The sequence below is a fragment of the Hemitrygon akajei genome, chromosome 2, assembly GCF_048418815.1.
Source record: "Hemitrygon akajei chromosome 2, sHemAka1.3, whole genome shotgun sequence".
Taxonomy (NCBI): domain Eukaryota; kingdom Metazoa; phylum Chordata; class Chondrichthyes; order Myliobatiformes; family Dasyatidae; genus Hemitrygon; species Hemitrygon akajei.
Genome location: NC_133125.1, coordinates 9,454,930 through 9,482,020, shown reverse-complemented (window position 1 = coordinate 9,482,020; position 27,091 = coordinate 9,454,930).

Here is a 27,091-nt window from a genome sequence, read left to right as displayed (position 1 = left end):
ATCGGCTTTTATTGACTGGAAGAAAGAACAAGCAGTAGTTGACCACCATACTACATCCTGGAGAATGAGGGCCGAGCTTAGGCCTCAATCGCCTTTATACAGGGGTCTGTGGGAGGAGCCACAGGAGCAGTCCAGACAGATATATGCAGTTCACCACATTCACCCCCCCCCCCTTTGTTTTAAAAGAGAGTCCCCATGGGGCGAAGTTCCTGACAAGTACATTTGCAGGTTAAGTCTATCAGGTGGTCGAATCTGTCGCTGCGATCTACGTAGCACCGGCTGTGATTGCACAGGTGCCGGTGGTGATTGCACAGGTGCCGGTGGTGGTGATTGCACAGGTGCCGGTGGTGATTGCACAGGTGCCGGTGGTGGTGATTGCACAGATGCCGGTGGTGGTGATTGCACAGGTGCCGGTGGTGATTGCACAGGTGCCGGTGGTGGTGATTGCACAGATGCCGGTGGTGGTGATTGCACAGGTGCCGGTGGTGATTGCACAGATGCCGGTGGTGGTGATTGCACAGGTGCCGGTGGTGGTGATTGCACAGATGCCGGTGGTGATTGCACAGGTGCCGGTGGTGGTGATTGCACAGGTGCCGGTGGTGGTGATTGCACAGATGCCAGTGGTGGTGATTGCACAGATGCCGGTGGTGGTGATTGCACAGGTGCCGGTGGTGGTGATTGCACAGGTGCCGGTGGTGATGATTGCACAGGTGCCGGTGGTGATTGCACAGGTGCCGGTGGTGGTGATTGCACAGATGCCAGTGGTGGTGATTGCACAGATGCTGGTGGTGATTGCACAGGTGCCGGTGGTGGTGATTGCACAGATGCCGGTGGTGGTGATTGCACAGATGCCGGTGGTGATTGCACAGATGCCGGTGGTGATTGCACAGGTGCCGGTGGTGGTGATTGCACAGATGCCGGTGGTGGTGATTGCACAGGTGCCGGTGGTGGTGATTGCACAGGTGCCGGTGGTGATTGCACAGGTGCCGGTGGTGGTGATTGCACAGATGCCGGTGGTGGTGATTGCACAGGTGCCGGTGGTGATTGCACAGGTGCCGGTGGTGGTGATTGCACAGATGCCGGTGGTGGTGATTGCACAGGTGCCGGTGGTGATTGCACAGATGCCGGTGGTGGTGATTGCACAGGTGCCGGTGGTGGTGATTGCACAGATGCCAGTGGTGATTGCACAGGTGCTGGTGGTGGTGATTGCACAGGTGCCGGTGGTGGTGATTGCACAGATGCCAGTGGTGGTGATTGCACAGATGCCGGTGGTGGTGATTGCACAGGTGCCGGTGGTGGTGATTGCACAGGTGCCGGTGGCGATGATTGCACAGGTGCCGGTGGTGATTGCACAGGTGCCGGTGGTGGTGATTGCACAGATGCCGGTGGTGGTGATTGCACAGATGCTGGTGGTGATTGCACAGGTGCCGGTGGTGGTGATTGCACAGATGCCGGTGGTGGTGATTGCACAGATGCCGGTGGTGATTGCACAGATGCCGGTGGTGATTGCACAGGTGCCGGTGGTGGTGATTGCACAGATGCCGGTGGTGGTGATTGCACAGGTGCCGGTGGTGGTGATTGCACAGGTGCCGGTGGTGGTGATTGCACAGGTGCCGGTGGTGATTGCACAGGTGCCGGTGGTGGTGATTGCACAGATGCCGGTGGTGGTGATTGCACAGATGCCGGAGGTGGTGATTGCACAGGTGCCGGTGGTGATTGCACAGGTGCCGGTGGTGGTGATTGCACAGATGCCGGTGGTGGTGATTGCACAGATGCCGGTGGTGATTGCACAGGTGCTGCTGGTGGTGATTGCACAGGTGTCGGTGGTGGTGATTGCACAGGTGCCGGTGGTGGTGATTGCACAGGTGCTGGTGGTGGTGATTGCACAGATGCCGGTGGTGGTGATTGCACAGATGCCAGTGGTGGTGATTGCACAGGTGCCGGAGGTGGTGATTGCACAGGTGCTGGTGGTGGTGATTGCACAGGTGCCGGAGGTGGTGATTGCACAGGTGCCGGTGGTGGTGATTGCACAGATGCCGGTGGTGGTGATTGCACAGATGCCGGAGGTGGTGATTGCACAGGTGCCGGTGGTGGTGATTGCACAGATGCCGGTGGTGGTGATTGCACAGATGCCGGAGGTGGTGATTGCACAGATGCCGGTGGTGGTGATTGCACAGATGCCGGTGGTGATTGCACAGGTGCCGGTGGTGGTGATTGCACAGATGCCGGTGGTGATTGCACCAGAGACGGTGGTTATGCTGGTTCCGGCCTGACTGGAGGTGTCAGCCCACTAGGCGTCAGTGATCCCTCATGCGTGTGCGAGGTGCCTGGTATATGCGCGTACGAGACGCCCGGTATAGGAGTGTCGTGAGGAGTCTGTGTAGGGCTCGGTGTGCGCAGTGTCACCTCGGGTACAGGGTTCATAGTTACCATGGAGTATTCAGGGTAGTGATCTGCTGCTCCTGCGGGCGCCAGGTCGCGGACGGAGACCGTGTCCTCCCGCCCATCAGGTAAGACCACGTAGGCATACTGGGGGTTCGCATGTAGAAGGTGAACCCTCTCAACCAGCGGGGAGTATTTATTACTCCTCACATGTTTCCGGAGCAGCACTGGCCCTGGGGACGTCAGCCAAGCTGTTAGGGTGGTCCCAGTGGCAGACTTCCTGGGAAAAGAGAATAGTCACTCATGAGGGGTGGCATTGGTGGACGTACATAACAGGGAGCGGATAGAGTGGAGTGCCTCAGGGAGGACCTCCTGCCATCGAGAGACCGGCAACCCTTTTGACTTGGCTAAAAGTGTGGCCTTCCACACTGTGGCATTCTCCCTCTCTACCTGTCCATTTCCCCGGGAATTATAACTCATGGTTCGACTAGTAGCAATGCCCCTAGCCAGCAGGTACTGGCGCAGCTCGTCACTCATAAAGGAGGACCCTCTATCACTGTGGATATAGCAGGGATATCCGAACAGAGTGAAGAGCTGGCGCAGGGCTTTTATGACGGACGTGGTAGTGGTGTCGGGGCAGGTGATGGCAAAGGGGAACCGCGAGTACTCGTTGATAATATTGAGAAAGTAGACATTGCGATCAGTGAAGGGAAGGGGGCCCTTAAAGTCAACACTCAGTCACTCAAAGGGGCGGGTGGCCTTGATAAGTTGTGCCTTTTCAGGACGGTAGAAGTGTGGTTTGCACTCAGCACAGACTTGGCAGTCCCTGGTCATTGTCCTGATGTCCTCAAGGGAGTACGGCAGGTTCCGGGCTTCCACGAAATGGTAAAATCGGGTGACCCCTGGATGGCAAAGATGTGCATGGAGGGCGTATAGTTGGTCGAGCTGTGCGCTGGCACACGCTCCCCGGGATAGGGCATCGGGGGCTCATTGAGCCTTCCAGGCCGGTACAGGATATCATAGTTGTAGGTGGAGAGTTCTATTCTCCACCGCAAAATTTTATCATTTTTGATTTTGCCCCGCTGTTGGTTGCTGAACATGAACGCAACTGAGCACTGGTCGGTCAGCAAGGTGAACCTTTTGCCGGCGAGATAGTGCCTCCAGTGCCTAATAGCTTCCACTATGGCCTGGGCTTCTTTCTCCACCGCGGAGTGCCGAATTTCAGAGCCTTGAAGGGTACGAGAAAAGAATGCTACTGGCCTGCCTGCCTGATTGAGGGTAGCAGCAAGCGCGAAATCGGAGGCATCACTCTCTACTTGGAAGGGAATGGTCTTGTCCACTGCATGCATCGTTGCTTTGGCAATGTCCCCTTTAATGCAGCTGAAGGCCGCGCAGGCTTCGGAAGAGAGGGGATAAGTGGTAGACTTGACCAGGGGGCGGGCCTTGTCTGCGTGATGGGGGACCCATTGGGCGTAATAGGAAAAGAAGCCCAGGCACCGTCTGAGGGCTTTGAGAGTGGTGGGAAGGGGGAGTTCCAACAGGGGGCGCATACGGTCGGGATCAGGGCCAATGACCCCGTTCTCCACAACATACCCAAGGATAGCGAGTCGGGTGGTTCTGAACACACACTTGTCCCTATTATAAGTAAGGTTCAGGGCTTCGGCCACTTGGAAAAATCGTTGGAGGTTGGCGTTGTGATCCAGCCAGTCGTGACCACAGATGGTGATATTTTCCAGATAGGGAAATGTGGCCTTCAGTTGGCACTGGTCCATCATCCGGTCCATTTCCCTCTGGAAGACCGAGACACCATTTGTGACACCGAATGGGACGCGCAGCAAGTGATAGAGCCTGCCGCCTGTCTCGTAGGCAGTGTAGGGGCAGTCCTCTGGGCGCATGGGGAGCTGGTGATAAGCGGATTTCAGATCTATTGTCGAGTACACCTTGTACTGAGCTATCTGGTTGACCATATCCGTGATGCAGGGTAGGGGGTACACGTCAAGCTGCGTGAACCTATTGATGGTTTGACTATAGTCCACGACCATCCTATTTTTCTGCCCGGTCCGAACAACAACCAGCTGGGCCCTCCAAGGGCTTGTGCTTGGCTCAATGATCCCCTCCCTGAGCAGCCGCTGCACCTCCGACTGAATGAAGGCCCTGTCCCCCACGCTGTACCTCCTGCTTTTAGTTGCCACAGGTTTACTGTCGGGGGTCAGGTTGGCGAACAGTGGTGGGGGAGGGATCTTGAGGGTGGAGAGGCTGCAAGTGGTGTCAGTAGCGCAGCTGTCGGCATGGTGCTGGGTGGGATATGTGGGTCGGTGTGTGTGTGTGATCAGTAACGGAGTATATGGCGAGGTCCCACAAAACTGAAGATTCCTGACAGTGAGTGGTGGGAGGGGCCCGTCATATGCCATAGTCACACTTTCGAGGTGGCTCTGGAAGTCCAGCCCCGATAGCACAAGCGCGCACAGTTGAGGCATGACCAGTAACACAAAGTCCCGATATTCTGTGCCCTGCACCACCAATGTCACTACACAACCCACCCAGATGTCTGTGGAATACGACCCGGAAGCCAAGGTGACCCTCTGGCTTACCGGCTGTGTCACGAGTCCTCAGCATTGCACCGTGTCCGGGTCAATAAAACTCTCAGTGCTGCCCGTGTCAAACAGGCAGTTAGTCGTGTGCCCCTCCACCAGGATGTCCATCATTGACTTTGCAAGCTGGTGTGGGGCGCTTTGGTCAACGGTTATGGTGGCCAGAGTTGAACTGCCGTCTTGGTGCCCGGTAAGCACCGGTGGGTAGGGGGCGGGGCATGTTGGTGCCGACAAAAATGGCGGCCCCCATGCCTCACACGCAGCGCTGCCCGACCCCGCTGGTGGTTTAGACTTACAGACCTTGGCAAAATGGCCCTTCTTCCCGCAGCTGGAGCAGGTTGCTTCTCGGGCCGGGCAGCGTTTTCGGGGGTGCTTTTCGAGTCCGGCTGCGGTGGGGTCTGAGGTGTCCATGGAACCGGCGGGGGATCGCGCGGCTGGACAGCGTCAGCGTTGTGCAGAGCAGCCTCCAGCATGTCGGCCGTCTCAATTGCCGAGCGTAAGGTAAGATCGGCATTTTCCAGCAGCCGCTGACGCACATACACTGACCTGATTCCTGTAACAAAGGCGTCTCGTACGAGGAGCTCCATATGCTGTTCCGCCGTGAGAGTTTTGCAGTCGCAAGTCCGCACGAGTGTCTGTAGGGCTCGGAGAAACTTGGCGCTCGATTCTCCAGGCCGCTGCCGTCGCGTAGCTAAGCGATGTCTTGCATAGACGGTGTTCACCGGCCGCAGGTACTGTCTTTTGAGGGCGTCCAGTGCCCCTTCGTAGGTCGGCAGGCCTCTGATAAGTGAGTAAACTTTCAGGGTGAGCCTCGAGAGGAGAATTCGGTGCATAACAGCGGGTTCAGTTGCACTAACCTCCTCCAAGTATGATTGGAAGCATGCAAGCCAGAGTTCAAAGGCAAGAGCTGCTTCAGGGGCTTGGGGGTCCAAATCCAATCTTTCCAGACGTAAAACGCTTTCCATGTTTTAAAACTTCCAGTCAATAAAATTGATGCACCATCAATAACTCTCTCTGAGACGTGAAGTCGAGATATCGGCTTTTATCGACTGGAAGAAAGAACAAGCAGTAGTTGACCACCATACTACATCCTGGAGAATGAGGGCCGGGCTCAGGCCTCAATCGCCTTTATACCGGGGTCCATGGGAGGAGCCACAGGAGCAGTCAGCAGGGGGCGTGTCCAGACAGGTATATGTAGTTCACCACATTGTGTGGGTCTTCCCTGGGCCTTCTGGTTTCCTCTCACAATCTAAAGATTTACCGAGTATTGGACATTGTAGATTGTCCCATAATCAGGTTAGGGTTAAATCAGGGTTGGTGGGGTTGCTGGGCAATGGGGTTGCAAGGGCCAATTCTGTGGTATATCTCCAAATAAATTAAAAAAAATAAAATCCAGCAAGGAAGCATAATAAACCACAGAATTCATAATTTTAGTGTAAGTATTTTATTGTATTTCTAATCGGGGAATTATTATGGGAAACACTCCAGAATGACAGGTAATGGAAAGCAGAAAATATTTAATAGAGAACAGATTGTTTTGTTTTAACAAGTCATGTGAATTCCTTGTGATTTGGTGAATCGATTTGGTACTTTAATAATGTCTCCGTTGACAACTGTTATCTGTTAGTGACCACTGCATCAGTCAATTTTATACCTTCTAGAAGTTTAAAATAACTTTGAACTTCCTTAGGAGATTCATTTGAAAGCATTGTCTCTCATATGCAATACATATTAACTTATTCACTTGCTTTGTTCTTGGGAACTTTGGTAGAGACATTGAGTCATAGAGAAGTACAGCATAGAAGCAGGCTCGTTGGTCCACCTGGTCCATGACGAACAATTTAAACTGCCTACTCCCATTGACCTGCACAGGACCATACCCTTCCATATCACCACCATCCGTGTATCTATCCAAACTTCTCTTAAACTTTGCAATCAAGCTCACATGCACCACTGGGGTTGGCAGCTTATTCTACACTCTCACGACCCTCTGAATAAAGAAGTTTTCCCTCAAATTTCCCTTAAATTTTTCACTGTTCACCTTTAACCAATGATCTCTAGATGTAGTCCCACCCTACCTCTGTGGAAAAAGCCTGCCTGCATTTACACTATCTATACCCCTCATAAAAGCTTGCCACAATCTCATCAAATTTCAAAAATAGATTGCAGATGGTAATAATCTAGTTTAGTTTCATAATAAAAAAAATCACATTCAGGAGTACAAAGCAAATAGAACATAGAATATTACAGCACAGTACAGGCCCTTCAGCCCACAATGTTGTGCTGACCCTTTAACCTACTCTAAGATTAATCTTACCCTTCCCAACCATTTTCCCCTCCACTTTTCTGTCATCCATGTGTCTAAGAGTAATAACAGTAAGATGTGAACATCAAAACACCATTGGCAATTTCTCCTGCTTTTGTCAAGATACGTAACAGGAAGATTCAGATTCAAATTCACATTCTGAGTCGGTTTCAAATTTATTTGTCACGCGTATATTGAAACACACAGCGAAATGTGTCATTTGCATTAACAACCAACACAACTTAAGAATGTGCTGGGGACGGCACACAAGTGTCGCTATATATTCTGGTACCAACACAGCAACCTGCATAAAATGGTGGAGAAACTCAGCAGGACAGACAGCATCTAAGGTAATGAGTAAAAGGTTGACATTTTGGGTAGTGACTTCATCAGGAAAGGAGAAGACGCCAGAATAAGAAGGTGGGGGAGGGAGAGGAGAAGCAAGGAGGTGGTAGGTGAAGCCAGCTGGGTAGGGGAGGGAGGATGAAGTTAAAGGTGGGAGGTACAGGTAGAAAAAGTAAAGAGCTGGAGAAGAAGGAATCTGATAGGAGAAGAGAGTGGATCATGGGAGAAAAGAGGTTGGGCACCAGGATAGTCAGGTAAGGAGAAGACTAGAGTGGGGAAATGAAGAAGAGGGAAGGGGGAAAGCAAAAAATAATCAGAAGTTGGAGAAATTAATGTCCATGACATGAGGTTGGAGGCTAGCAGACGGAATATGAGCTCTGCTGCTACAGCTGAGAGTGGCTTCATCATAAATGGATTGACATGTTGGAATGGGAATGGGGACAGGAATTGAAATGGTTGGCCACCGGGAAATTCTTCTTGCGAATGGAGCAGAGGTGCTTGACAAAGCATGCGCACAATGTTGAACAGAACAGCAGCAGCAGCAATAACAGAACAAATCAAGACAATAGCAGCAAAACAAGGCCCTTTCCTACCCCTCCCACCCACACACAGACTGTCCTCCAAGAAAACCGTGCTGAAGGAAAAGCTTCATCCTTATTTTAAACAAATCCACAAACATCTGTTTGAGAAGAAAGTGAGGACCTTCCCTTCCATAATACCAAATATTCTTTCTAAACTTCTTATGCCATGAATCTTGGGTGGCGTGGGGTGGAAACAAGTCTCTACCAAGGAAGGTGTAAGGTGTTCCTTCCCTCTGCTAGTCTGCAAGTCACCCTTGGACAAGGTGCTCACATCCCCCTCCCAATCAGGGCCACATGAAGCCATGGGAGCTGGTGGTGGATGGTCATATGAACAGATGGTGCATATCACAAATCCTGGTTATGAGACCGTTGATGCCAGGCAGACAATCTCCGAAGAATATTGATAACGACTGAGGTCACCCGTCTTGTAAAGACACTGTCCAGAAGAAGGCAATAGCAAACCACTTCTCAAGGAAATTTGCCAAGTACAATCATGGTCATGAGACCATGGTCACCTGTGTCAAATGAACAATGCTGTGAATCATTCTGACTGCCAGAAGGGCATCAGTGTGTCCCTTCCAACTAAAGAAGTTGCTCTCGAGGAAAGTGGAACATTCTGTAAGGATTTAGTGGATCAGCGGCATCTGTGGAGTGAGCAGAGGGATTAGCACTCCTTTTGATCTCTCCCTAAGGAGGTACCAGGTTGCCCGAGGGCACCAATCCAAATCAAGTCTATAAAAGTGCCACTGTCATAGAGGAGTGGAAATAATTAAACCTAAGCTTTACAATGAAAGGAAGCAACAAATTAAATGAAAATATTATTGCTCAGTTCCACTTGTAATTCTGCCTTTGCGTGTCCTGAACAAACCCGGGAGAGAGAGGCAAACCATAAACACAAGAGATTCTGCAGATGCTGCAAATCCAGATCAACACAGGATTTCCAGCATTGGCAGAATCTCTTGTGTGTATGATCTGCTGCTGCACTGAATTCTCTTCAAGTCATGCCTACCCTGCAGAGGTTTAAATCTTCTCTTCAATGGAAGTTTGGCGAGACCCTCTGTTACTGCTGACCTTCTGTGATCTTTGCAGCTCTCTGACTCTTCAACATGTGCTCACCCAGACTCGCACTTGCCACCTTGTAATCCTTAAATGCCCCCACCATCTTATTCTGGCTTCTTCCCTCTTCCTTTCCATTTCTGATGAAGGGTTTTGGCCTGAAACATCGACTGTTTATTCCCCTCTATAGATGCAGCCAGAACTGCAGAGTTCCTCTGGCATTTTGTATGTGTTGCTATCAGAGAGACAGGCAGAATCCAAACCACAAAATAATCTTTTTTCTCTCGACATGCTTCAAGTATTTTTAACTTTTGATCCTTTCTTTTAATCTGTTTTCTGGATCCTGTTTACTTGGAGTCAACATTACAAGAAATGAAAGAAAGAGCATGGTGGTGATGCATATGCAATCACAGAGTTATAGAACATTACACCACTGAAACAGGGCCTTCTGCCCATCTAGTCTATACCTAACTGTTAATCTGTCTAGTTCCATCAACTGGACCTGAAATATAGTCCTCCATTTCCCTCCCATCCATGTCCTTCCACATTCACACCACCTCCCGTTCCCCTTAAACATTTCACTTTTGACCTTTAACCCATGACCTCAAGCTCTAGTCTCACCCAACCTCAGTGGAAAAACCCTTCTTGCATTTAACTATCTATATCCGTCACCACAATGCTGAATAAAGTTTAATGCAAGCTAGGAATAATAAGCTGTTCAAGTACACAGTTCAGTTACTGTGACATAATGCAAACTGGATACATTATTGGGTCCTGACGAAGGGTCTTAGCCCGAAACGTCGATAGTGCTTCTCCCTATAGATGCTGCCTGGCCTGCTGTGTTCCACCAGCATTTTGTGTGTGTTGTTGTTTGAATTTCCAGCATCTGCAGATTTCCTCGTGTTTGCTCTGGATACAATATTGTTTTAGTTATAAAGACAGAGGGTAATGCAAGGATATGTTCCTCTGAATGAAGGTCAGTCTCCAGTTGGTATTCTGCAAGGATCAATACTGTGTTCTTTATTGTTCGTGATATATATAAATGGCCTGGATGAAAATGAAGGTAGTCTGATTAGTAAGTCTGCAAATTGGTTCCTTAAGGTTGTTATAGCCGGGGGAAGTAATAGGACCTCGATCTCAATGGTGTGCACCTCAAATTGCCTCTGACAAACTTGTCCAGCTCTAGGCATTTGCCTGCAGCTCAAGCCATTAAGTCCGGTGGAACTGCTTCTACTGACAAGAGAAGAGCAAATTCCATTTACCATCGCCTTAAAACCAGTCACTTCAGGCCGATGGGGTTCATCTAGGAGAAGGAAAACTCTGATCTCAAACCCTTTCTGCCTTGAGGCTCAAGTCAAGTCACTTTTTATTGTCATTTCGACCATAACTACTGGTACAGTACACAGTAAAAATGAGACAATGTTTTTTCAGGACCATGGTGTTACATGACATAGTACAAAAAATAGACTGAGTTACGTAAAAAACAACACAGGAAAAAAATACACTAGACTACAGAACTACCCAGGACTGCATAAAGTGCACTAAACCGTGCAGGCATTACAATAAATAATAAACAAGCCAATAGGGCAGTAAGGTGTCAGTCCAGGCTCTGGGTATTGAGGAGTCTGATAGCTTGGGGGAAGAAACTGTTACATAGTCCGGTTGTGAGAGCCCAAATGCTTCCGTGCCTTTTCCCAGATGGCAGGAGGGAGAAGAGTTTGTATGAGGGGTGCGTGGGGTCCTTCATAATGCTGTTTGCTTTGCAGATGCAGCGTGTAGTGTAAATGTCCGTGATGGCTGGAAGAGAGACCCTGATGATCTTCTCAGCTGACCTCACTATCCGCAGTAGAGCCTTGCGATCCAAGATGGTGCAATTTCCGAACCAGGCAGTGATGCAGCTGCTCAGGATACTCTCAATACAACCCCTGTGGAATGTGATGAGGATGGGGGGTGGGAGATGGACTTTCCTCAGCCTTCACTCACTCCTGGGAGTACACTCTGAGGAAAAATCCGGAGCTGGAGTCCCTAAGGCATTCCGACATGGAGTTCAATGCCTGTGACACCGCTGGTGCCAAACTGTATTGGACTCTGCCATTCCTTTGGTTCATCAGATGCACGGAGAGGGGGAGCTTGTTATATAGGCAACAGCTCACTCTCCATTTGGTGCTTCCCCTCCTTGCATATCTAGAGACATAAGACGCAACATCCATGGACAATCCTGTCCATCCGATGGAGACCTCACCTCATCAAGACTGCAAATGACATAAAAATTGTTGAAATTATGTAGAGTGAGAAAGGTTGTCAAAGAATACATAAACACAAGATTCTGAAGATGCTGGAAATCTTGAACAACACATAAAATGCTGGATGAACAGGTCAGGCAGCATCTATGGAGAGGAATAAAGAAACGATGTTTCAGGCCTTCATCAGGACTGGAAAGGAAAGGGAAGAAGCCAGAATTAGAAGGTGGGGGAAGGGGAAGGATTATAAGCTAGAAGGTGATAGGTGAGTCCAGGTGAGAGGGAAAGGTGGACGAGGGAAGAAGGGATGAAGTAAGAAGTAAGGAATGAAGGAAGGGAGGTGATAGGTGGAAAGGGTAAGGGGCTGAAGAAGAAGGAATAGGAGAGTGGGAAAAGAAAAGGAGGAGGAGCATAAGAGGAAGGTGATATACAGGTGAGAAGATCAGAGGATACAGCAGGATATAGATCAGTTGCAAATATAGGCAAAAAAATTGGCAGATGGGGTTTCATCTGAGCAAGTAAAGAGTGTTGCATTTTGAGGAGTCAGATGCAAGAGATAAGCATATATTTTCTGCTTCTGTTTAAACTTTCTGGCATCTACAGTTATTTAATTTTTATTTGTTGACTAAATGTTAATTGGCTTCAGCTCTGGATGACTAGTTTAAAGGAAGAGCATTCTTTGAAGATCAAGCAAGAGAATATGACTCTTTTGAGACAGTTAATTTTCTTTTCAGTGATGCTATGAATGTGCAGCTTTCTTGTAAGTCTGCTATCTGCTGAAACAAGCGGTCTCACGTTACAAGTGCCTGTCTAAATTACAGCAGCTATTTTTATTTAACATCTAGCTCATTCAAAGATTATAACAGATGCACACACATGTAACAAAGCACAAGATCTTCATTATTTAAGCACTTTGAGAACCTTTGCTCAGTCCACTGCAAAAGGCAGGAACTCTGGTGACCACCCATTTCAATTTGACTTCCCATTTCCATTCTGACATGTCTGTCTGTGACCTCCCCTTGTCACAATGAGGCCAAACTCAGATCAGAGTAGCAACACCTCATTTTCCGATTGCATGGTTTCCAACTTGATGGCATGAACATCAATCTCTCTCTAACTTCCGGTATCTTATCCGTCCTCCCCCTTCTCTCCTTATCCATTCTCCATTCTGGCTTCTCTCTTACCCCTTCTCTTCTCCATCTATCTTATTCCGGCTTCTGCCTCTTTCTTTTCAGAATCAGAATTAGGTTTAATATCAGTGACATATATCTGAAATTTGTTGTTTATCAGCAGTACAGCATAATACATAACATGCAAAACTATAAATTACAATAAGTATATAAAAAAAGAAAATTAAATTAAATAAGCAGTGCAAAAAGAGAAGGAAAAAATACTGAAGTGCTGTAATGTACATAGGTTCACTGTCCATTCAGAAATCTGATGGCGGAGGGAAAGAAGCTGTTCCTGAAACATTGAGTGTCTGTCTTCAGGCTTCTGTACCTCCTCCTTGATGGTTGCAATGAGAAGAGTGCACCTCCTAGATGTTGGGGATCCTTAATAACGGATGCCACCTTTTTAAGGCATTGCCTTTAGAAGGTGTTTTTGATACTGGGTAGGCTAGTGCCCATGATGGAACTGGCGGAGTTGACAACTTTCTGCAGCTTTTACTGATCCTGTGCAGTGGCCCCTCCATACCAGGCAGTGCTGTAGACAGTTAGAATGCTCTACGTGGTACATCTGTAGAAATCTGCAAGTGTCTTTGGAGATGTACAAATTCTCCTCAAACTCCTAATGAAATACAGCTACTATTGTGCCTTCTTTATAATTGCATCAATATGTTGAGTCCAGAATAGATCCTCAATGATGTTGACAGCCATGAACTTGAACTGCTCACCCTTTTCACTACTGATCCCTTGATGAGGGCGAGTGTGTGTTCCTTCAACTTCCCCTTCCTGAAGTCTACAATCAATCCCTTGGTCTTAACTATGTTGAGTGGAAGGTTGTTGCTGTGGCACTGCTCAACCACTTGATCTATCTTACCCCTGTACATCTCCTCATCCCCATCTGAAATTCTGCCAACAATAGTTGTGTCATCTGTTCTGATGAAGGGTCTCAGCCCAAAGCGATGCCTGTGTTATATCCCTCCATGGATGCAGCCTGATTTGCTGTGTTCCTCCAGATTTTGTGTGAGTTGCTCAGCAAGATGTCCAACATCTTGTGCCTGAAATTAGAGAGGTTTGACACTAGAGAGATAAGAGATTAACTTTATTTGTCACACGCCCATCAAAACATAGTGAAATGTGTCATTTGAGTCAATGCCAAATCAGCAAGGACTGTGCTCAAAAGTGTCGCCACACTTCCACCGTCTATATAGTGTGCACAGAAACTCACTAACTTTAACTGACAAGCCTTTGGAATGTGGGAGGAATCCCGAACACCTGGAGGAAACACACACAGTCACCTCTTACACAGGAGAAGGAATCAAACCCCGGTCATATATTGATTGCTGGAATGCATTGCACTAACTGCTATGCTATTGTCTCATACAGTATTCATTATTCAAGGTATGTGATGGTTGGATTGTTGGATTCCTGTGTAATGACAGTGGCTAAAATAAGTGGGTCTTCATGTTGCTGCTCTGGTTGAGATCCTGAAGATTAAAAGTTGGCATTCACAAATCAAAAGAGATTTCAGTCCATTGCTGTTCATCTGGTTGTATACCAGCTGTAATGTTTCATACAGGTTCCTTGGGAGACGCACTGATTATATGTAGTAATGCAACATCCCCAATCTGTGAGAATCACAATCAGGCTTATTATCACCATCTGGTATGGGAAGGGGGCACCGCACAGGATCAAAAAGAGCTGCAGAAAATTGTGAACTCAGCCAGCTCCATCACAGACACTAGCCTCCCCAGCATCCAGGACACCTTCAAGGAGTGATGCCTCAATAGAGGAGCATCGAGCATTAAGGACCCCCATCACCCAAGACACATCCTCTTCTTATTGCTACCATCAGGGAGGAGGTACAGGAATCTGAAGATTCACACTCCACAGCAAACTTCCTGCATAATCACTCAAAGAGTTGAACTGCACGTGCATGTAACGAGAGCTGTATAACTCATCTCCTTCTACCTTAGGCCACGAACTAATGAATCACCCCATGCTGTGGACCACTTTCTGAAGGTCCAAGACGCTGACTTCTACAAAGAAGGGATCCGTATGCTCCACGACTGCTGGACTAAGTGTGTAAATATAGGAGGGGGCTATGTTGAAAAATAAATATGCTAGGTTTTCTAAAATTGACTCCTTCTACCTTAGGCCACGAACTTATCAATCACCCCTCATATTTCATTTAAGGGACTGTGTTTGTTATTATCTTTCCACATGAAAACTGACAGCAATTCAAGGAAGAGCAGCCTAAAGCATAGCAGTGCCATCTGTAAGACAGGTTCAATTCCCACTGCCGTCTGTCAGGAAATTGTATGCTCTTCAAGTGACTGTGTGAGATGCTTCCAGTTCCCTCTCACATTCCAAAAATGTACAGATTAGTGTTAGTAAATTGTGGGCATGCTATGTTGGGTCCTGGAAGCGTGGTGACACATGCAGTCTGCCCCAAGCACTTCCTCAGACAGAGCTGGTCATTGATGTAAACGACACATTTCACTGCATTCTTTTTAAACGTTTCTGCTCGCTGCTCGGTGTTTGCCCCGCTCTTCATGGCACTAAGGCTAACATTGCGACCTGCTCCAGCTTACATGTCTGCAAGTTCCACTACGTTTTGCTCCGCTGCATGATGAACTGAAGCTGAGGCTGTGGGCCTGCTCCGGCTGCTCCAGGCTTTGAGTCTATGGACTCACTTTCATTCTGAAAGCTGCTGCTCGCTTTTTATTGTTTGCACGATTTGTGTTTTTCCTCTCTCTTTGTGCATTGAGTGTTTGTTGGTCTTTTCTTTAAATAGATTCTATTGGATTTATTGTTTTGTGGTTGCCTGTAAGAAGATTGATCTCAAGCTTGTATAATTTGTACATACTTTGATAATAAATGTACTTTGAACTTTGATGTACAAATAAAGTCAGTAAAAGAATCCCCACTTACAGAAAATCATTAAAATTCAATGTCTAATCCTAAACTTTCAATTAATTACTCACACTGAACTGTTTGAGTTGTAATAAATTGAATTGACTTTATTGACTTTATTTCTTACATCCTTCACATACAGTGAGAATAAAAATCTTTACATTATGTCTCCATCTAAATGTGCCATGTGCAATCATAGTAATTTATAATAATTTATAATAAATAGAACAGTCAATGCAATATAGAGTGCACTCAAATCAATGTGAGTTCATCAGTCTGATGGCCTGGTGGAAGAAGCTGTCCCAGAGACTGTTGGTCCTGGTTTTTATGCTGTGGTACCACTTCCTGGATGGTAGCAGCTGGAATAGATTGTGGTTGGGATGACTTGGGTCCCTAATGATCCTACAGGCCCTATTTACACACCTGTCCCTGTAAATATCCTGAATCAGGGGAAGTTCACAACTACAGATGCACTGGGCTATCCGCACCACTCTCTGCAGAGTCCTGCAATTAAGGGAGATACAGTTCCCATACCAGGCAGTGATGCAGCCAGTCACGATGCTCTCAATTGTGTCCATGTAGAAAGACCTTAGGATTTGGGAACCAATACCAAACTTCCTCAACCATCTGAGGTGAAAGAAGTGCTGTTGTGCCTTTTTCACCACACAGCTGGTGTGTACAGACCACAAGGTCCTCGGTGATGTGGATGCTAGGAACTTGAAGCTGTTTACCCCAGATTCATTGATATCAATAGGGGTTAGCCTGTCTCTATTCCTCCCGTAATTCACAATGAACTCCTTTGTTCTTGTGACATTGAGAGAGAGGTTGTTTTCTTGACACCACTGTGTTAGAGAGATGACTTCTTCCCTGTAGATCACCTTGTTATTGTTTCAGATAAGGCAAATCAATGTAGTGTCGTCAGCAAATTTAATTAGCAGATTGGAGTTGGGTGTGGCGATACAGTCTTGGGTATACAGGGAGTAAAGGAGGGGACTCAGTACACAGCCCTGAGGGGCTCCTGTATTGAGAGTCAGAGGGCTGGAGCTGAGGGAGCCCACTCTTACAACCTGTTGACAATCTGACAGGAAGTTCAAGATCCAGCTGCACAAGGCAGGGTCGAAGCTGAGGTCTCTGAGCTTCTTGTCGAGCCTGGATGGAACTATGGCGTTGAATGATGTACTGTGGTCCAAGAACAGCATTCTCGCATAAGCATCCTTCTTCTCCAGATGTGTAAGGACTTTATGTAGAGCAGTGGCTATTGCATCATCTGTCAGTCAGTTGAGTCAGTAGGCTAATTGTACGGGGTCCAGTTTGGGTGGTTTTAAGCTGCAGATGTAATCTTTGACCAGAATAAATATCAGCAGTTCAAGAAATTTTAAGTGATTGTTTCCAATTATTTGAAAACAACAGCTGATAGCGGTAGTGCTTCATATGGAGATTATGTCATCTTCAAAAACTTCTGCAAGTTTACTTTTACATTGTTGGAACATAACCAGCTTGAATTCCAACCTACAACATCTAGAAACAAGCATCTTAATGCCCAAAGCAGTCAAAGTTCAAAATTTAAAGCACATATATTATCAAAATATATATATATTATATATACAAATTTGAGATTCATCTCCTTCCAGGCAGCCACAAGACCAGGAAACGCAACAAAACGCATTAAAAAAAGAAAATCGTTGAACACCCAATGTGTAGAAAAAAAAAACAAATAATGCAAACAATAAAAGCAAGCATACAGCTGAGGTTCACAAAAGTGAGTCCTCAGTCCTGAGGTCAGTCATCCTTGCCGCTGATCCATTAGCTTGGTAGTTCAGCACAGAGATGAGTAAACCACTTGGAGCAGCAAGCTGAACCAGCCCATCCCTTGCCTCTGTCCACAACATCCTGATCTTTTTAATCTGGCCTGGCGCTTAAATCATCCAAACCTCAAATCATTCCTCGCTTTTGGACTTGGGCCCTGCTGCTTTACTATACCCTCAGGCTCGGGCCCAGCCATTTGATTCAGCCTGTACCTGACCTTTCTAATTCAGCTTGATGCTTAAGTCAATCAAACCTCTAGTCTTTCCTCGTTGTTGGTCGCAGGCCCACCACCTGGACTCCGCTTTGCCTCAGTTCTGAAGCACTGAATCACCTCTAAGTCCACTCCAGCAATGGCCAAACATCGGGCCCAGGTTCTTCCAGCTTGATTCGGCCTGTACAAGCCACACTGCACCTGTCCTGCGCGTTTGAGACTTCAGTTCACAACGCAAAAATACCAGGTCGTGCAGGCGGTTCAAAAACTCAACTTCGAAACAGAAGTTACAGGTTATTGATTGCAGTGATCATTTACCAGAAAAAGTATGATTAATAAAGTAGCCAGTATGACATAAACAAGACAAAATCTGCAGATGCTGGAAATCCAAAGCAACACACACAGAATGCTGGAGAAACTCAGCAGGTCAGGCAGCACCTATGGGAATGCATAAATAGTCATCATTTTGTGCTGAGATGCTTCATCAAGACTGAAAAGGAAGGGGGAAGCCACCAGAATAAAAAAGTGGCAGAAGGGAAGGAGGCTAGCTGGAAGGTGATAGATGCAACCAGATGCATGGTCGGGGGGCTGGAGAAGAAGGAACCTGATAGGAGAGGAGAGTGAGTCATAGGTGAAAGAGAAGGAGGAGGGGAACTGGGGGGGAGGTGAGAGGCAGGTGCGAAGAGGTAAGAGGTCAGAGTGGGGAATAGAGGAAGGGGGGAAGGGGAGGCAAAATTTGTTTACCGGAAGGAGAAATCGATATTCATGCCATGAGGTTGGAGGCTACCCAGGTGGAATATAGTTTGTTTGTTTGGTTTGCTACTGACAAGAAGTCATTGTGCTTCAATGGCACCATCTTATCCTGAAATTGTTTAGATGAAGATAATACTTTGAAAACGATCCACTCAATAGTTAATGACATTAAGAAAATTACAATAAGTGAAATGAAAATATTATTAAAAGATGGATGACTTCATCCAACCTAGTACTGCAAAATCATATTGCCACTAAACAGATTTATGACATTCAAGTTTGAATGAAGCAGAAACCACAATACTAGGAGTGGGTATAATAAGCAGCACAGATAATGAATAGACAGATGGCTTTCCTATTCCTGTAGGAAAATAATAATTTATGCAGAACAGCATTACATTTAATATTCAAGCAGTGCAATATAATTACACAATTTACAATAATTTTCAGCTGAAAAACCTAATTGCTTCCATACTTTGTTAATCAGATGTTCATCCAGTTGTATTTTATTTCTGCTAACTCTCATTGAATGGTATGCCCACAGCAATTCAGGTCCTTCATAAAACACCATGATATTGGTTCCCTTGGTCGGTGCGGCAAAATGCTTCCTTATATGGTGAGCAGAGTGTCTCCTGACAGACACACTCAGAATTCCACTGAGCTAAACATTAGAGTAGGGCTGCAGCCTTAAAGGCATACTCCGTGTGACGGCCATCCATCCACAATGCACAATGTGGCTCCTTAAAGCAGGGGAAAAAGAAGGAAGCCCCAAGGACAGTACTGTAAATGCTGCAAGGTCAAGGATCAAGAATCGAGGATCAACTTTATTCGCCTGTATTAGGAATTTTCTGTGCTGTGTTGACATGACATGCAACAAAAACAACATTCAATAATTATAAAAAATAAAAAAAATAAATATACAAATAATGTTAGAATTACGAACATGAAATACAATGTGCATAAATATGCAGTCGTTGCAAACTTAGGCAGAAATTCCCTGACCACATGTCAGCGTCACCAGTTTATAATATGAACAAAATCACATTGAAGCTAGTAGATACAGAAATATTTTATTCAACAAAATAAGACACTCATGGAGGAAGAGGCCTCCTGAGAGAATATTCCATGATATTTTGATATGCTAAAGATCAAAGGTAACAGCAGGACAATTCTATAGTGACTATGTATCTACAGTGCTTCCTTTGAATTACATATAATTTTCACACCTCCTTCTTCGCACCCACATATAATCCAGACACGCAAAATGAATGTTAATCAGTATTGTCTGGTTTGCAAGTAACTGCAGTGCACATCTTCAGGGAAACTATTGTTTAGGACTGGACTTTAAATTCCATCTGCAATCCACATTCAAATCTGAAGAATGGCTGTTGGCGAACTTAATATTTCTATATTTCTTATAGAGCCTAATTCCAGAATATGCCCATACTCCACCTTCATGCTTATTATTGTTGGGACATCAACATAAATTAGAAAAATAATCAAGGATCAACTTTATTCACTATTACATTTGCTTGCATTAGAACTTGCTGTGACTTGTTTGGTGCAACATACAACATCCAACAATTACAAAGAATGAAAAATTAAATAAAATATAAATTTAGAAATTAGAGTAAGAATGTGGAATAAAATGTGCATAAATACATACATAAATATCAGCATGTATTTACAATACAGAAGTGATTCTGCAGATGCTGGAAATCTACAGCAAGACATACAAAATGCTGGAGGAACTCAGCAGGTCAGGCAGCATCAATGGAAATGAATAAACAGTCAATGTTTCAAGCTGAGACTATTCATCAGAACTAGAAAAGAAGGAGGAAGATGCCAGAATAAAAAATGTGGAGGGGGCAGAGGAGGAAAAGCTGGTCAGGGTTCCCTACCTGGGGTACCCTCAGTTAATGGTAGGGGTCCATGGTATAAAAAAGGTTGGGAGCCCCTGAAGTTGATAGGTGTAGCCAGGTGGGTGGAATAGGTAAAGGGCTGGAGAAGAAGGAATCGGATAGGAGTTGTTAGGAGTATTTACAATGTAAACAGCATTATAAAAAGTGGTTGTAACTGTTTACAGTGCAGTCAGTGAGCCCTGGAGCACAATTAAATAATAGTTTTTCATGAAGCCTAAACTTCGGGGAAAAGTCCAAAGTTAGAGGTCTGATGTTTACAAGTGTGAGAATCTGGGAACAAAGACGGGAGGACCTGGGTTGGAGGCCTGTATGAGCATGTAAATGGGTGAGGGGCATGGGAAAGGGGCTTGTTTTCCTGTTGTTGTCTTGTTTTGTTTTGTTGCTGCTGCTTGTGCTGTTCTGCAGAACATTGTGGAAATCCTATGTTGCTGCAGGAATGTGTGGCAGCCCTTGCAGGCTACCCCCAGTCCATCCTTAACACAAACGACACACTTCACTGTATGTTTCAAAGTACATGTGATAAGTAAATCTAAATCTGAATCTGAAGTAAATGTATTTACTTACTGCCTGTTACGCCACTGGTGCTTAAAACCGCAATGAAGGTCTTCCATCTCTGGTGATGTTCTGGGCTTTCTTCATTGAGTATGTAACTTCCTCTCAGTTGTCACCACTGTTGATCACACAAGTCCTGGTTGGAGACTCAGGAATATTATTGCACTCAGATGTAGAAGGATTCTTCGTTGCATTTTTTTTACCAATCAGGTTTGGTATACCCTGAGCCGAACCCCGCCCCCCCCCCCCCGACACACAACTCTGGAGTCCTGACCCCAGCCAACATAGCTATCTGGGTCATTGAGTCTCCAAACCATGAGGACCAAAAGATGGTGGTCCTCTTAGTGGTGAAGTAAATTGAACCTGTAAATCCAGGATGCTACCACTTCACATATTTTGAGAAAAGAGCAGAGCATGTCAGAGGATAATTTGCCTCCTAAAATGTAGGCAAAAAGGTCTAGAACAGAATTGTCAGAGATGGTCCAAGTGAATTTGAAGTAGGGTGGAAGTTAGAAGTGAAGGAGATAAAATTGATGAGTTTCCCTGGGGTATAGGAAGGGGCACGAAAGCAGTCATTGATTTGAGGTGTAGCACCAAAGATGGTCTGAAACAGGGACGTTGCAAATGAATAAGCAGGTTTAGCTGGGGCTCATGCAATTGAATGGCCATGGCTACACCACTGATTTGTAGGAAGAGAGAGGAGTCAAAAGAAAAGTTGTTTATGGTAAGGGCAGGTTCAGGCTGGTGGATGACAGTGTGGGTGGAAAGGGGACATGTTGAATCTTTGTTGCGGAAAGAAGCAGAGGGCTTTATGATTTCCCTGATATGAAGGTGTATATGGACCAGACATCTGCATTGAAGATCGGGTAGTGGAGAAATCAAAATCAGGTTTATTATCATTGATGTATGTCGTGAAATTTGTTATTTTGCGGCAGCAGAACAGTGGAATGCATAAAAAATTACTGTCAATTACAGTAAGCAAAGCTGTATATGCAAAGACAAATAAGTTGTGCAAACAGAGCAAAAGAGTGAAGTAGTTTTCATGGCTTCATGGACTGTTCAGCAGTCTGATGGAGGAGGGGAAGAAACTGTTCCTAAAATGCTGAGAGTATGTCTTCAGGCTGCTGTACCTCCTCCTGATGTTTGTAATGAGGGGAGCGTATGTCCTGGATGGTGAGGACTCTGATAGATGATGTTGATGGTGGAGTCCATGATGGGGGGCCACGGAATCAGAAATTGCAAAAATGGAAGGTGTACCTGCTATATGTGAGAAAGCACTGGATGAAGGGAGAAAGGATAGACTTGGGGTATGAGGAGATAGGTTCAGCAGGGCAAGAGCAGGTAGAAATAATGGTCCTACCAGGACAGTCCTGTTTAAGGACTTTTTACCTTGTGCAATCCCTGTACCAAACCTTGTCTGGTACCTTAGATTGTGGCTGATGGTGCCTGATTTACATTTCCTCTGTACTGCAGACATGTGGTCTTGCCCTGCCCCTGTCCAGACAGAACAGAGACAGGGTTCCCCTAGCCCTCACCAGTCTCTACATGCAGTATATTTACATCAGTTACAATGAGATCCCACTACCAGCCACATCTTCCCCACTCTACCTCTTCCTGCCTTCCAAGGAGACCACTGCCTCAGTGATTCCTTAGTCTGCCCTTTTCTCCTGCCCATTCCCAGTGGAATTCATTACCATAAGCAGCTGTGGAGCCCAAGAAATTGGAATAATTAAAGGTAATATGTACTTAATTAGTAAGGGTGTCAAATATAATGGGGAGAAGGTAGGAGGATAAAGTTGAGAGGTTAAATAAGTCAGCCAATATGAAATGGCAGAGCAGACTTGATGGGCTGAATGGCCTAATTTTGTTCCTATGTCTATGGCCTCTCTGACCTCTGGCATTTTCCCTGTGGTCACAGGAGGTTCAACACTTGTTTTTACACCTCCTTCCTCACCACCATATAGGGACCAAAACAGGTAAAGAGTCACATGCACCTTCTCCAACCTTATCTAGTGTACTTGGAGCTCTCAATGTGGTCCCATCCACATCCACATCGACTACCCCAAGCACAGACTAGATCACCACTTTATCCAACATTCCAATCTTAGAGTATTTACGGAACATTCCACTTGTTCATCCACCGAGAAAAATCTATCATTGCAATTCCATTTGTTTCTACTGACATCCTAGCCTTCGGATATTCTGGTGCAGAAAAGTTCTCCTATAAAAAAAATGTTACATGGCCTGTAAAACTCAGCTACATGAATACCAATGCACTTTGAGAAGAGTCTGAAGAAATCTCTTCTGACCATATATGCATTCGGGAGACCACAATCTGTGTGAATCGGAAATAACATCTCCTCTTCGCTGACAATCAACACTGACTCACCTTAAGTATGCATGTTTAGCCCACTGATCAGCTCTCTTGACACCCACAGTTGTGTGGCTAGACACAGCTCGAATGCCATCAATAAATATGCTGACAGCACAACTATTGTTGGCAGAGTTTCAGATAGTGATGAGGAGGCGAGTGAAAGTGAGAGATCAGCTGGCTGACTGGTGTCACAACAACAACCTTGCTCACAATGTCAGTAAAACTTTGGAATTGATTGTGGATTTCAAGAAGGGTAAGTTGAGGAATTACTCACCACTCCTTATCGAGGGATCAGAAATGGAAAGTTTCAAATTCCTGGGTATCATCATCTCTGAGGATCTATCCTGTGCCCAACGTATTGATGCAATTACAAAGGAGTGATAGCAGATATGTTTCATTAGGACTATGAGGAGAACTAGTATGTCACATAAGACATTCACAAATTTCTACAGAGATACCGTGGAGAGCATTTAACCATCTGCTATTGAGGACCGCAGCACAGAATTTGAAAAAGCTGCAGAAAGTTGTAAACTCTGTCAGCTCCACCATGGGCACAAGCCTCACAGCATCCAAGACACCTTCAAAAGGCAATACTTTAAAAAAGCAGCACCCATTTCTAAGGATCCCCAGCACCCAAGACCTGCCCTCTTCTCATTGCTACATCAAGGGAGATGTACAACACGCAGTGTTTCAGGAACAGGTTTTTCTCCTTCACCGTTAGATTCCTGAATAGACAATGAACCCATGAACACTACCTCAATACTTTTTCCTCTTTTTTATAGTACTTATTTAATTTAATTTTCTTTTTATATATAAACATACTCATTGTAGTTTATAGTTTTTATTATTATGTATTGCAATGTACTGCTGCTAAAAACAACAAATTTCAGACATATGCCAGTGATAGTAAACCTGATTCTGATTCTGAAAGGAAAAAGGCAGAAACCAGAATGGAGAATGGAAAAGCAGAGAAGAGGGAAGGGGGGATAAGTTACCGGAAGTTAGCGAGAGATCACTGTTCACACCATCAGGTTGGAGGCTACACAGATGGAAAATGAGGTGTTGTTCCTCCAGACTGTGTTTGGCTTTATTGTGACAAGGGAAAGTCACAGACAGACATGGCAGAATGGAAATGGGAAGTCAAATTGAAATGGGTGGTCACCAGAGTTCCTGCCTTTTGCAGTGGACTGAGCGAAGATTATCAAAATGCTTAAACAATGAAGATCTTGTGCTTAGTTACATGTAAGTGTGCATCTGTTATAATCTTTGAATGAACTAGATGTTAAATAAAAATAGCTGCTGTAATTTAGACAGTCACTTGTAATGTGAGACTGATTGTTTCAGCAGATAGCAGACTTACAAGAAAGCTGCACATTCATGGCATCACTGAAAAGGAAAATGACTGTCTCAGAAGAATCATACTCTCTTGCTTGATACTCGAAGAATGCTCTTCCTTTAAACTAGTCACCCAGAGCTGAAGCCAATTAACATTTAGTCAACAAATAAAAATTAAATAACTGTAGATGCCAGAAAGCATAAACAGAAGCAGAAAATATATACTTATCTCTTGCATCTGACTTCCCAAAATTCAATACTTCACGCCTGCATAGATTATATCTCATTTGCCAATTTTTCTGCCTATAACTGCAACTTCGTCTGTATCCTGCTGTATTCACTGATCTCCTCACCTGCCCATCACCTCCTTCTGGTGTCCCGCCTCCCTTCCTTTACCCACAGTCCTCTCCTATCACATCCCTTCTTTTTCAGCTCTTTACCTTTTCCGTCTATCACCTCCCAGCTTTTAATTTTATCCTCCCTCCCCCACCTACCCTCTCACTTGGTCTCACCTATCACCTCCAGCTTCTCACTTCAGCACCCCCTCCACCATTCACCCACCTTCCCCCTCACCTGGTCTAATCTATCACCTGCCTGTTTGTACTTTTTCTCCTTCTCCCACCTTCTTATTCTGGCTTATTTCCCTGAAACATCAACTCTTTACTCCCCTCCATAGGCCTAAATAGTGTGGAAGTGGAGAGAATGCTTCCTGGATTGGGGGAGTCTAGGACCAGAGGGCACAGACTCAGAATACAAGGATTACCCTTTACAACAGGGATGAGGAGGAATTTCTTTAGCCAGAAGGTGGTGAATCTGTGTAATTCATTGCTGCAGACTGCTGTGGTAGCCAAGTCATTGGGTACACTGAAAGTAGGGGCCTTTTTTTGTGCTTGGAATGGAAATACATTATTTTGTTAGACCATAAGAAGTAGGAGCCGAATGATGCCATTCAACTGATCAAGTCTGTTCTGTCATTCCATCATGGCTGATTTGATGTCCCCTCAACCCCATTCTCTTGCCTTCTTACCATAACCTATGATGTCCTTACTAATCAAGAATCTATCAAGCTCCAGTTTAAATATATGCAACGACTTGGCCTCCACAGCTCTCTGCAGCAATTAATTTCATAGCTTCACCACCTTCTGGCTAAAGAAAATCCTCCTCATCCCTGTTCTAAAGGGATATTCTTGTATTCTGAAGCTGGGCCCGCTAGTCCTAGACTCCCCCGCTATAGGAAACATCCTCTCCAAGGCCACTCTATACAGGCCTTTCAGTATTCAATAGGTTACAATGAGATCCGCTCTCATTCTTTGAAACTCCAACTCACATATTAACCCTTTCTTTCCATGAATTCATGCAAGCACTGAACAAGAACAAAAAAAAGGTTACTCTAAATGGTACGTAGCTCAGAATATTAACCACAATAAATTTAGCTACTGGTCATCACAAGATTGTTTTTAGATGATTATGGAACATTTAGACTGTCTTCCTCCTCAACTATGTTACTGTATAAAGGGGTGTGGTTTGATGCATTTACATTCTTTTCCCCTTTGGTTATGTATATTGAACAAACTTTCTACCTGCTTTGCCAAAGTTGCCAGCAGCATCATTTGACAGATATTGGTTTCTTGTGGTCAATAGTTGCAAAACTGAAAATACCATTCATAAACACGAGAGATTTTGTCGATGTTGGAAATTTTGAACAACACACACAAAATGCTGGAGGAACTCAGCAGGTCAAGCAGCATCCATGGAGGGGAATAGACGGTCAATGTTTCAGTCCAAGATCCATCATCGGCATAGCATGCTCACCATATGCAGCAGAACAACACAAGCACAAACAACAACACAAAACAACTGTGAAACAAGCCACCTTCCTCCCTCTTACCTGCCCACCCACTTACACACGTATGCAGGCCTCCAACCCCAGTATAGGATATCTTCGGGGCTCCAGTCTCCAGTGAACTTGTGGCTTGCACACTCTGGGCCTCCAACTTCCCTGGTGGGCTCACAGCCTCATAGACCCAGGTGGTCAGCCAGCAGGATCGACTTCTGGACTCACCAACTTCAGTCTTTGACCTCCAGTGTCCAATAAGGTTGGGGTTATCTTGGTTTTGGAGATGATTGAGCATTTCCCTTTAATCCTGCAGATAAATTTCACACAAGCCGGACCTTTATGGGAAGTTAATATGAGGCTGTGATGTATCTAGTGTGGTAGAGTTGTGGGTAGTGCTTGGCACTCTCACTTCCAGCTTCCACTGCTGGCTAGCAGACTTTCAAAAAGGAGAGCTAAATGTGTAAGTCTCTCCCTACCAGTATGTAGCCTCTTTAACAAGCCTCATGTAGTGCTTCCTGCGATACACAGAAACCAAACTGCTTTCAGACTCAGGCCGAACTACCGAGGATGAGGAGGAGGTCTGACCCCTGCACACATGTCATACAGGCTTAGAAGTGTGTGAACACACCCTGCTGCTCGTGAACCAGATCTCCAGCTATGGGTTAACAGCCCCACTGCTTTGTAGGCAACTTCAGGAGAGACAAAGGCTATGCGAGTAAACC